This window comes from Oncorhynchus kisutch, linkage group LG18 (genome assembly GCF_002021735.2).
Source record: "Oncorhynchus kisutch isolate 150728-3 linkage group LG18, Okis_V2, whole genome shotgun sequence".
Classification (NCBI taxonomy): domain Eukaryota; kingdom Metazoa; phylum Chordata; class Actinopteri; order Salmoniformes; family Salmonidae; genus Oncorhynchus; species Oncorhynchus kisutch.
In genome coordinates, this window is record NC_034191.2 from 36,819,167 (window position 1) to 36,832,259 (window position 13,093).

The window sequence follows — 13,093 nt, forward strand, 5'->3', positions numbered from 1 at the left end:
AAATGTGGGACCTTATATAGACAGGTGTGTGTCTTTCCAAATCATGTCCAATCAATTAAATTTACCACAGGTGGACTCCAATCAAGTTGTAGAAACATCTCAAGGATGATCAATGGAAACAGGATGCACCTGAGCTCAATTTCGAGTCTCATAGCAAAGGGTCTGAATACTCATGTAAATAAGGTATTTCTGTTTATTTTTAATTTTTAATACATTTGAAAACATTTCTAAAAACCTGTTTTTGCTTTCTCATTATAGGGTAATGTGTATAGATTAACGAGGAACATTTAGTATTTAATCCATTTTAGAATAAGGCTGTAACATAATTCCACATAACAAATGTGGAAAAAGGAAAGGGGTCTGAATACTTCCAGAATGCACTGTACCTAGAGATGAAGTGCACCACTACACAGTACATCAGAGATAGTTGGATAGATGTGCTATTATTGATTATTTTTTCACTATATACACTGAACAAAAATATAAAATCAAAATGTAAACTCTTGGTCCCATGTTTCATATACTGAAATAGAAGATCACAGAAATGTTCCAAATGCACTAAACGCTTGTTTCTCTCAATTTTTTTTGTTTACATCCCTATTAGTGAGAAGTGTGGCATATCAGGTGTGGCATATCAAGAAGCTGATTAAACAGCATTATTATTACACAGGTGCACCTTGTGCTGGGGACAATAAAAGTCAACTCAAAAATTTGCAGTTTTGTCACACAACACAATGCCACGGATGTCTCAAGTTTTAATGGCGCGTGCAATTGGCATGCTGACTGCAGGAATGTCCACCAGAGCTGTTGCCAGATAGTTGAATGTTAATTTCTTTGCCATAAGCCGCCTCCAACGTCGTTTTAGAGAATTTGGCAGTATGTCCAACCAGCCTCACAACTGCAACCACGCCAGACCAGGACCTCCACATCTGGCTTCTTGACCTGCAGGATAGTCTGAGACCAGCCACCCAAACAGCTGATGAAACTGTGGGCTTGCACAACCGAAGAATTTCTGCACAAACTGTCAGAAACAGTCTCAGGGAAGCTCACCTGCATGCTTATTGTCCTCACCAGGGTCTTGACCTGACTGCAGTTCGGTGTCGTAACCGACTTCAGTGGGCAAATGTTCACCTTCAATGGCAGCTGGAACACTGGAGAAGTGTGCTCTTTACTAATCAATTCCGGGTTCAATTGTACCGGGCAGATGACAGACAGCATGTATTGTGTTATGTGGGGGCGAGCGGTTTGCTGATGTCAAGGTTGTGAACAGAGGGCCTCATGGTAGCGGTGGGGTTATGGTATGTGCAGGCATAAACTACAGACAACAAACACAATTGCATTTTATTGATGGCAACTTGAATGCAAAGAGATACAGTGACGTGACGAGATCCTGAGGCCCATTGTCGTGCCAGTCATCCGTCGCCATCACCTCATGATTCATCATGATGATGCACTGCCCCATCTGTAGACTTTTCCTGTAAGCTGATAATGTCCCAGTTCTTCCATGGCCTGCATACTCACCAGACATGTCCCCCATTGAGCATTTTTGGGATGCTCTTGATTGACGTGTACGACAGCGAGTTCCAGTGCCCGCCAATATCCAGCAAATTCACACACCCAATGAAAATGACTGGGCAACATTCCGCAGGCCACAATCAACAGCCAGATCAACTCTATGCGAAGGAGATGTGTCGTGCTGCGTGAGTAAAATGATGGTCACACCAGATACCGACAGCTTTTCTGATCCACGCCCCTATCTTTTTTATAAGGTATCTTTGACCAACATACATATTTGTATTCCCAGTCATGTGAAATCCATAGATTAGGGCCTAATGAATATATTTCAATTCACTGATTTCATTCAAATCAAATCAAATTTTATTTGTCACATGTACCGAATACAACATATGTTTGTCACATGCAATACAATTTCACCTTACAGTGAAATGCTTACTTACAAGCCCTTAACCAAAAATGCAGTTTTAAGAAAAAATTCCCCCCAAAAAGAATAAGAAATAAAAAGTAGCAAATAATTAAAGAGCAGCAGTAAAATAGCAATAGCGAGGCTATATACAGGGAGCACCAGTACAGAGTCAATGTGCGAGGGCACCGGTTAGTTGAGGTAATTGAGGTAATATGTACATATAGGTAGAGTTATTAATGTGTCTATGCATAGATAATAAACAGAGAGTAGCAGCAGCGTAAAAGGGGGGAGCAATGCAAATAGTCTGGGTAGCCATTTAATTAGATGTTCAGGAGTCTTATGGCTTGGGGGTAGAAGCTGTTTAGAAGTCTTTTGGATCTAGACTTGGTGCTCCGGTACCGCTTGCCATGCGGTAGCAGAGAGAACAGTCTATGACCAGGGTGGCTGGAGTTTTTGACAATTTTTTGGGCCTCCCTCTGACACTTCCTGGTATAGAGGTCCTGGATGGGAGGACGCTTGGCCCCAGTGATGCACTGGGCTGTACACACTACCCTCAGTAGTGCCTTGCGGTCGGAGGCCGAGCAGCTGCCATACCAGGCAGTGATGTAACCAGTCAGGATGCTCTCGATGGTGCAGCTGTAGAACCTACTGAGGATCTGAGAACCCATGCCAAATCTTCTCAGTCTCCTGAGGGGGAATAGGTTTTGTCATGCCCTCTTTACGACTGTCTTGGTGTGCTTGGACCATGTTAGTTTGTTAGTGATGTGGACACCAAGCAACTTGAAGCTCTCAACCTGCACCACTACAGCCCCTTCGATGAGAATGGGGGTGTGCTCGTTCCTCCTTCTCCTGTAGTCCACAATTGTCTTGATCACGTTGAGGAAGAGGTTGTTGTCCTGGCACCACACGGTCAGGTCTCTGACCTCCTCCATATAGGCTGTCTCATCGTTGTCGGAGATCAGGCCTACCACTGTTGTGTCATCGGCAAGTTTAATGATGGTGTTGGAGTCGTGCCTGGCCATGCAGTCATGAGTGAACAGGGAGTACAGGAGGGGACTGAGCACGCACCCCTGAGGGGCCCCCGTGTTGAGGATCAGCATGGCAGATGTTGTTGCCTACCCTTACCACCTGGGTGCGGCCCGTCATAAAGTCCAGGATCCAGTTGCAGAGGGAGGTGTTTAGTCCCAGGGTCCTTAGCTTAGTGATGGGTTTTGAGGGCACTTTGGTGTTGAACGCTGAATTTTTGTCAATGAACAGCATTCTCACATAGGTGTTCCTTTTGTCCAGCTGTGAAAGGGCAGTGTAGAGTGCAATAGAGATGGCATCATCTGTAGATCTGTTGGGGCGGTATGCAAATTGGAGTGGGTCTAGGGTTTGATGGTGTTGATGTGAGCCATGACCAGCCTTTCAAAGCACTTCATGGCTACAGATATGAGTGCTACGGGTCGGTAGTAATTTAGGCAGGTTACCTTAGTGTTCTTGTGCACAGGAAGTATGCTGGTTTGCTTGAAACATGTTGGTATTACAGACAGGGAGAGGTTGAAAATGTCAGTGAAGACACTTGCCAGTTGGTCAGCACATGCTTGGAGTTCACGTCCTGGTAATCCATCTGGCCCTGCGGCCTTGTGAATGTTGACCTGTTTAATGGTCTTACTCACATCGTCTACGGAGAGAGTTCTCAAACAGTAGCTCGGAACAGCTGATGCACTCATGCATGCTTCAGTGTTACTTGCCTCGAAGCGAGCATAGACATAATTTAGCTCATCTGGTAGGCTTTTGTCACTGGGCAGCTCGCGCCTGTACTTCCCTTTGTAGTCTGTAATAGTTTGCAAGCCCTGCCACATCCGATGAGCGTCGGAGCCGGTGTAGTACGATTTAATCTTAGCCCTGTATTGACACTTTGCTTGTTTGATGGTTTGTCAGAGGGCATAGCAGGATTTCTTATAAGATTCAGGGTTAGAGTCCCGCATCCTTGAAAGCGGCAGCTCTACCCTTTAGCTCAGTGTGAATGTTGCCTGTAATCCATGGCTTCTGGTTGGGGTATGTACGTATGGTCACTGTGGGAACGACGTCATCGACGCACTTATCGATGAAGTCAGTGACTGATGTGGTGTACTCCTCAATGCCATCGATAGAATCCCAGAACATATTCCAGTCTGTGCTAGAAAAACAGCCCTGTAGCTTAGCATCTGCGTCATCTGACCACTTCTTTATTGACCGAGTTACTGGTGCTTCCTGCTTTAGTTTTTGTTTGTAAGCAGGAATCAGGAGGATAGAATTATGGTCAGATTTGCCAAATGGAGGGCGAGGGAGGGCTTTGTACGCGTCTCTGTGTGTGGAGTAAAGGTGGTCTAGAGTTTTTTTTCCCTTTGGTTGCACATTTAACATGCCGGTAGAAATGAGGTCAAATGGAAATGTAGCTCAGTAAGATCTTTGAAATTCTTGCATGTTGCGCTTATATTTTTGTTCAGTATAGTATATGAAGCATAACCTGAGCATGGCTGGGTTTCAGCTTTATGTAGATAAAACCAAATGGTATTATTCACTTAATCTGATTCTTTATCTGTTTGCTTGTTTGCAGACAGTTAAATTAGGATTAACAGTTCCCGAAAGAAGCTTTGACAATTCATTCTAAGTAAGTGAGACCATTCTATGTGAGGCCATGAGAAACCCCTGCATCCGCTCTCATCCAGGCCCTCTCTCCTAATTCATTGCAACACTTTGATTCACTGCGAGTCTTCATAGGCTTGTGGCTCTCTGGACCTTTCTGGGCTGCCGTGTTGGTAGAGACAGTGACAGGACCTACAGGGAGACACAAAAGAGACCGATTTCAGCAACATGAGCATGTCTGACTCTCAAATGCATTCTCAGAGCACAGAGGATATATTGCTCACATAGTACCTGCAGAATAAACAAGAAAACAAATGCTTATCATTTGATGTGACAAGAACTATAGAACCAGGATATCTGCGTTGTAGGAGGAAATGGTTATTTTAGTATGTGTGTCCTGGTTTCTTTAAACGCCTTCACTCCCTCTCTCTGTGCATCATACATCGTACATTCTCTTAAACCATTTTATAGCATCACTACTATGCTAAACACTACTGAAGCCCACCCCAATTCTACCCAGCTACTAAAGGTTCCCCCCCTTGCGCCTCTCCCCTCCCCCTGGCACAGAAGGTTGACCCTCCAGCTCGTGTCACCAAGTGCTGGGACCGGCCCCCCCGCCAGGGCCAATGGGCTACCCGGTGTTGGTGTGCGGTGGCTGTGGGCGGGCGGCTGTGTGTGTGTCAGTGTTGGGTCACGGCGTGGGGATTAAGCAGGTGTGAGTGATTGGGGGTGACAGCGGTCTCAGCATTAGGGGCCTCGGGGGAGATTTCTCGGCCCTGTTTTAGACCCACTAAGCTGGGATTTGGACCGCAGTAGTGTGTCAGCAGTGATGCTGCCCTGCCCGGTCCTCCTTCGACCCACCCACCACCACCCGACACATCCACCCTCAACTCCGCCCCCCCCCCCCTCCTCTTCTTGTCTGACCTCCTTTCCCTCCACCCTTTTCTGTCTCATTCCTTTCCTCTCAATATTCCTCTCTACAACTCTTCTGCATCATTTAACGTGTGTATATATTTTGCATCTCACTCTTATTCTGTCCCTTCAGCTCTTGGCATCAGTACTGCCACCTCTATGTCACTGTACACACTTACACACATTCTACTCAGCATGACACCTGTCACTAGGCCCAGTGCTGACTGTGTCTGCTTCCAGCATGCTCTCAGTCTTGCACTTTAAACAGTGAACAGGCTTGGTTCTGGAAGGCCTTGTCATCATAAGCGTCTTTGGTGGGGCTGTTATCCTCATCAGGAAATGTTTTATCAGAGTCAGGCTGCATAGAATCCAGACATATTATAGAGTTGTTTTTTTCTTCCTGTTCACACCCCGTTGCAGGCGAAGCCACACATTACCTTAGTTGGATAGCTATAAAGGACACTTGGAGCAGACAGCAAAATCTAGCTAACAGTAACTGGTTCATTGCTCATGCACTGAGGCCTAGTCTAGTGACGGCAAACACAACCTGTAACTCTATTGCCGGGCTGGGTCGAGATCTACCATGGAGATTCAGTAAAGTGAGCTCAAGGTTTACAGGTCCTGTTCGCCAACAGTTAGCAAGACATCCAATAACACGGCTTGTTGCCAGATGGCGGCGTCTGATGTACGTCTGAGAGACTGAGAGAGGGCGTGTTCTGTTGAAGGGTGTACTGTAGCTCATGATGATCTGTTTGTCATTGATCACATGTATGTAGATGTGCCTCTTTTCTTCTTCAAATTCCAAGGGTTCAACTGTCCTAGATGCTCTATTCACTTATCAATATAAACGCATTGAATTGGAAACCTGACCGGAAATGAAAATCACGATTATGAATGACTTTGCATGTGTGACTGTAACAGTCTACAGATTCTGCTATGTGTGTATGTGTGCGTGTGCGCGTGCATACGAGTGTGTGTTGTATGTTTGTGTTGGGGCATGGGAGGTGAGAGAGTGTGGTCTGAGATCCCCATTACAGCCAGTCTATTGTAATGCAGCATATTAAGATCCTCACCCGCCAGCGTGTACTAATTAGAGACATTCCACAGGATTAAACAGCCAATTAACAATAAGAGACCATTGTGAGAGTGTGACCTTGTGCGTCACCACAAAGGGGTTTGTGTGTGTGTGTGTACGTGGGCATGCATTATGAGTTTTGGTGGGTTAACAAGGTGTTTTGTGGTAAATTGAAAACGTGTGTTAAAGTGTGTTGAAGTGTGTCGAAGTGTGTAAATGTTTCCCTGTGATTTAGTTGTGCATTGAATGAGGATAGATGTGTGTAGAAGATCCTGCACGTCTATGAGTGGGTGTGACAGCATGAATGACACCCTTGGTTCGGGTATCATTTCTCTGTTGTATTGTTTGTATATCGTTGTATTTTCAAATTGTGTGACTGTCCTTGTCAATCAGTGTACCAGTGTTCTGTTACTTGTCATGTTGTGGGTTTGTTGTGGACCCCAGGAAGAGGAGCTGACACTTTAGCTGATGAGGATCCAAATAAATAGACAAACAATAATGTATGTGCCGATGTTTCATTGTGCTTGTTGTGACAGAGTGTGTGTGTTGCTCTTTCGTGAGTTGTAGCTGTGAATGTAGGGCAAGCATGGTAGAATGGTGTTGTTAAACAGTATGAGTGTTGTGTGAGTGAAGGGCGGCAGGTAGCCTAGCAGCTAACCGTATTGTGCCAGTAACCGAAAGGTTGCTAGTTCAACTCCCTGAATTGACTAGGTGAATACAGTGGGGCAAAAAAAGTATTTAGTCAGCCACCAATTGTGCAAGTTCTCCCACTTAAAAATATGAGAGAGGCCTATAATTTTCATCATAGGAACACTTCAACTATGACAGACAAAATGAGAAAAAAAACATCCAGAAAATCACATTGTAGGATTTTTTATGAATTTATTTGCAAGTTATGGTGCAAAATAAGTATTTGGTCACCTACAAACAAGCAAGATTTCTGCCTCTCACAGACCTGTAACTTCTTCTTTAAGAGGATCCTCTGTCCTCCACTCGTTACCTGTATTAATGGCACCTGTTTGAACTTGTTATCAGTATAAAAGACACCTGTCCACAACCTCAAACAGTCACACTCCAAACTCCACTATGGCCAAGACCAAAGAGCTGTCAAAGGACACCAGAAACAAAATTGTAGACCTGCACCAGGCTGGGAAGACTGAATCTGCCATAGGTAAGCAGCTTCGTTTGAAGAAATCAACTGTGGGAGTAATTATTAGTAAATGGACATACAAGACCACTGATAATCTCCCTCTATCTGGGACTCCACGCAAGATCTCACCCCGTGGGGTCAAAATGATCACAAGAACGGTGAGCAAAAATCCCAGAACCACACGGGGGGGGGGGGACCTAGTGAATGATCTGCAGAGAACTGGGACCAATGTAACAAAGCCTACCATCAGTAACACACTACGCCGCCAGGGACTCAAATCCTGCAGTGCCAGACGTGTCCCCCTGCTTAAGCCAGTACATGTCCAGGCCCATCTGAAGTTTGCTAGAGAGCATTTGGATGATCCAGAAGAAGATTGGGAGAATGTCATATGGTCAGATGAAACCAAAATATAACTTTTTGGTAAAAACTCAACTCGTCGTGTTTGGAGGACAAAGAATGCTGAGTTGCATCCAAAGAACACCATACCTACTGTGAAGCATGGGGGAGGAAACATCATCCTTTGGGGCTGTTTTTCTGCAAAGGGACCAGGACGACTGATCCGTGTAAAGGAAAGAATGAATGGGGCCATGTATCGTGAGATTTTGAGTGAAAACCTCCTTCCATCAGCAAGGGCATTGAAGATAAAACGTGGCTGGGTCTTTCAGCATGACAATGATCCCAAACACACCGCCCGGGCAACGAAGGAGTGGCTTCGTAAGAAGCATTTCAAGGTCCTGGAGTGGCCTAGCCAGTCTCCAGATCTCAACCCCATAGAAATATTTGGAGGGAGTTTAAAGTCCGTGTTGCCCAGCAACAGCCCCAAAGCATCACTGCTCTAGAGGAGATCTGCATGGAGGAATGGGCCAAAATACCAGCAACACTGTGTGAAAACCTTGTGAAGACTTAAAGAAAACATTTGACCTCTGTCATTGCCAACAAAGGGTATATAACAAAGCATTGAAATAAACTTTTGTTATTGTCCAAATACTTATTTTCCACCATAATTTGCAAATAAATTCATAAAAAATCCTACAATGTGATTTTCTGGATTTTGTTTCTAATTTTGTGTGTCATAGTTGAAGTGTAACTATGATGAAAATTACAGGCCTCTCTCATCTTTTTAAGTGGGAGAACTTGCACAATTGGTGGCTGACTAAATACTTTTTTGCCCCACTGTATATATTTTTTTTATGTTCCCTTGAGGAAGGCACTTAATCCTAATTGCTTTTGTAAGTCGCTCTGGATAAGTGTCTGCTAAATGACAAAAATGTAAGAAAATGGTATTTTGTGAATGTGTTTTTAGATGTTTTGGATTTCAGTGATGTAGTGCTCATCTCTTCGTGTGCTTCTGTATGTGTACACATGTATGTGTGTACATGATGTGTTTACATGTATGTGTTTACATGATGTGCATGTTTGCATGCGTTTGTGTGCGTGTGTGTGTGTGTGTGTGCATATATCCAAGTGTATTTGTGTGGCGGGTGGTGTGTGCGTCAGCATGGCACGTGTCAGAGTGTGGTTAGGGATTATAAGGACTCAGGCCTGTTGCTCCACTTCCTTGATTACTACTGCTGTCTGCTGCCATATGGGCCGGGGGAGAGTGCCCAAGCCACTGTACACCCCCCCCTTACCCCACTCAACCCCCCCACCCATCCAGGCCCACCAGCACACCACCACACACACATTCTGTCAGGACAAATGGTCTCACACACACACACACACACACACACATACACACACACACACACACACACACACACACACACACACACACACACACACACACACACACACACACACACACACACACACACACACACACACACACACACACACACTCCAACGTGCCCCAGCACAAACAATAAAGCTGATATGTGCATTCATGCGTGGTCTCATATGCAATGCCTTATGGAGAGCAGAGTGGTCCTACCCTACCCTAACCTACCTAACCTACCCTAACCTGGTCTGTGTCTGGTACCTGCAGCACAACCCTGCCAATCAGACAGGCTCTATTTCTAGCAAGCAGTTTGAATGAATGGTTCAATCTATGAATTTAGATTGAGTCTGTCTAATAATAACATAACTATCGATTTATATTCCAGTAGTATTGTCAGAATTAGTGTAGTAGATGAGTTACTGATGTGTTCTAGAAATGTGAAAAGAAAGGAAAATATCCTCACACTGTTTAGATGCTCAGTGTGCAGCTGTTCTCCTTTCTTTTACATGGCATGTCTTTAACCTGATCTGTAACTGTGAAACCTGCTGAATCTGTGAATACACTTCACTCTGCATACCTTCATACATCCAGTTCAATCCAGTTGATTACCAACCAGAGCTCTTCCTCCAAACACACTGACACAATTGAAACATCACTTCTCTTCAGAGGAGTCAGGGGGGGGGGGGGCAAGGTTAGTAGACTTTAGACTTTAGAGAGATGTTAACTCTACCTCTGTCCACCACAGAATGCCCTCTCTAAATGGATGTACAGTACAAATACAAGTACATGTTGTCACCTGCTCCAAGAAGGACTGAAATGGGAGACATACGTGGTCAATCTTGCAGCTCTTATTTCTTGAAGGGGGGGGGGGGGGGGACTGGTGCAAATTATTAGCAATTCAGGGGGGGTCACAAATTCATTTGACAGATTATACATATATGATAAATGCGTTACACCCTGATCTGTTTCACCTGTCTTGTGCTTGTCTCCACCCCCCACCAGGTGTCTCCAATTTTACCACATTATCCCCTGTGTACTCATATCTGCATTTTATTTTGGTTTCTTGCCAGTTCGTCTTGTTTTGTCAAGTCGTCCCAGTGTGTTTCCTGTTTTTCCCTGCTCTCTAGTGTTTTGTTTCTAGCCATTCCGGTTCTGACCTTTCTGCCTGCCCTGACCCTGAACCTGCCTGCCGTTCTGTACCTGCCTGATTCAGACTTGGTTTATGAACTTCTTCCTGCCCTGACCCTGAGCTTGTCTGCCATCCTGTACCTGTCGGACTCTGACCTGGTTACAAACCTCTGCCTGTCCTCGACCTGCCCTTTGCCTGCCCCCTGTATTATAATAAATGATCTGAGAACTGAACCATCCGCTTCCTGTGTCTGCATCTGGGTTATATCCCGAGTTGTGATAAAATGTATACTAATAAAATATTGCAGGAATTGATACTAATAAGTACACTTATGCTATGTGACATAGTAGCATAGGTTGAAATGTAGTGGATTTGACCAAAAGATCATTGAAAAGGTCATTTGAAACATGGACTATATGCCTGAGTGAAGGCCCAGTGTACTTTGAAGCAGCATGGCAGGTGTTAACCTGCGTAATCCCCAGACAGGACAGTGTGGTCCAGGGCAAGACAGGGTGTCTACTCTAAACGCCGGTCATTAGCACAGTTAAACTGCTGCCTGCCCTGCTGACTCACCCAGTCCCAGACCCCACCTGCTGCCGTCTGCACAGGATTAGGAATCTGCCCATCTGCCCTCAGACGCAGTCAGCAGCACACGCGTCGTGAGTGTGTGTGTGTGTGTTTTACAGAGTAGTGGCATTGATTAAGACACAACCCAGACTCTGAGTATTGATTGCACACATACCGAGATTTAATAGACATCGACTGAGCCACAAATCCTGGCTGAGGACTGTGTATTAACACTGCAACACAATACGACATGTTGCCTTCAGTCTGTGTCTCCTTCAATATCCAATATCTCTACAAAACTAACTTTAGTCATTCAGGAATATTCATAATACAATCAACAACAAAACCTTTGCAAAAGAGACAGATGACATCATCTAACCATGAATGAACATGAAAACTTTGAAAGCATGATTTAATTACCATTATTATTAGTATGTCTCATATTGATATACAGCATAGCACACATTATCAGAGTTTGGCAGGACTGATTAGATGCATGACCAACGGCCAGATTCATTTATGAGTAAATATCTTAGTGAGCAGCACCAGACCTGCACGTTATAATGAGAAGGCCCAATATTTTCACACTGAAGCAATAGTTCATAGAGATAGTAATTCAAAGGTGTCTGGGCACAGGACATTTATACTTTACAACCCCTACCCATCTGTCTGATAAGAAACCCTACACAAGGCTTACTACATTGTAAATCTTTAACCGGCCCCATGCACATACAGCTGAAGTCGTAAGTTTACATACACCTTTGCCAAATACATTTCAACTCAGTTTTTGACAATTCCTGACATTTAATCCTAGTAAAAATTGCCTGTCTTAGGTCAGTTAGGATCACCACTTTATTTAAAGAATGTGAAATGTCAGAATAATAGTAGAGAGAATGTTTTATTTCAGCTTCTATTTCTTTCATCACATTCCCAGTGGGTCAGATGTTTACATACACTCAATTAGGATTTGGTAGCATTGTCTTTAAATTGTTTAACTTGGGTCAAACGATACAGGTAGACTTCCACAAGCTTCCCACAATAAGTTGGGTGAACTTTGGTCCATTCCTCCTGACAGAGCTGGTGTAACTGAGTCAGGTGTGTAGGCCTCCTTGCTCGCACATACTTCTTCAGTTCTGCCCACACATTTTCTATAGGATTGACGTCAGGGCTTAGTGACGGCCACTCCAATACCTTGACTTTGTTGTCCCAAAGCCATTTTGCCACAACTTTGGAATTATGCTTGGGGACATTGTCCATTTGGAAGACCCATTTGTGACCAAGCTTTAACTTCCTGACTGATGTCTTGAGATGTTGCTTCAATATATCTAGATAATTTTCCTACCTCATGATTCCATCTATTTTGTGAAGTGCACCAGTCCCCCCTGCAGCAAAGCACCCCCACAACATGATGCTGCCACCCCGTGCTTCACAGTTGGGATGGTGTTTTTCAGCTTCCAAGCCTCCCCCTTTTTCCTCCAAACATAACGATGGTCATTATGACCAAACAGTTCTATTTTTGTTTTATCAGACCAGAGGACATTTTTCCAAAAAGTATGAACTTTGTCCCCATGTGCAGTTGCAAACCGTAGTCTGGCTTTGTTATGGCGGTTTTGGACCAGTGACTTCTTCCTTGCTGAGCGGCCTTTCAGGTGATGTACCTGTTTGTACCTGTTTCCTCCAGCATCTTCACAAGGTCCTTTGCTGTTGTTCTGGGATTTATTTGCACTTTTCGCACCAAAGTATGTTCATCTCTTGGAGACAGAACGCGTCTCCTTCCTGAGCGGTATGACGGCTGCGTGGTCCCATGGTGTTTATACTTGCGTACTATTGTTTGTACAGATGAATATGGTACCTTCAGGGGATTTGGAAATTGCTCCCGAGGATGAACCAGGCTTGTGGAGGTCTACAATTTGGCTGATTTCTTTTGATTTTCCCATGATGTCAAGCAAAGAGGCACTGAGTTTGAAGGTAGGCCTTGAAATACATCCACAGGTACACCTCCAATTGAC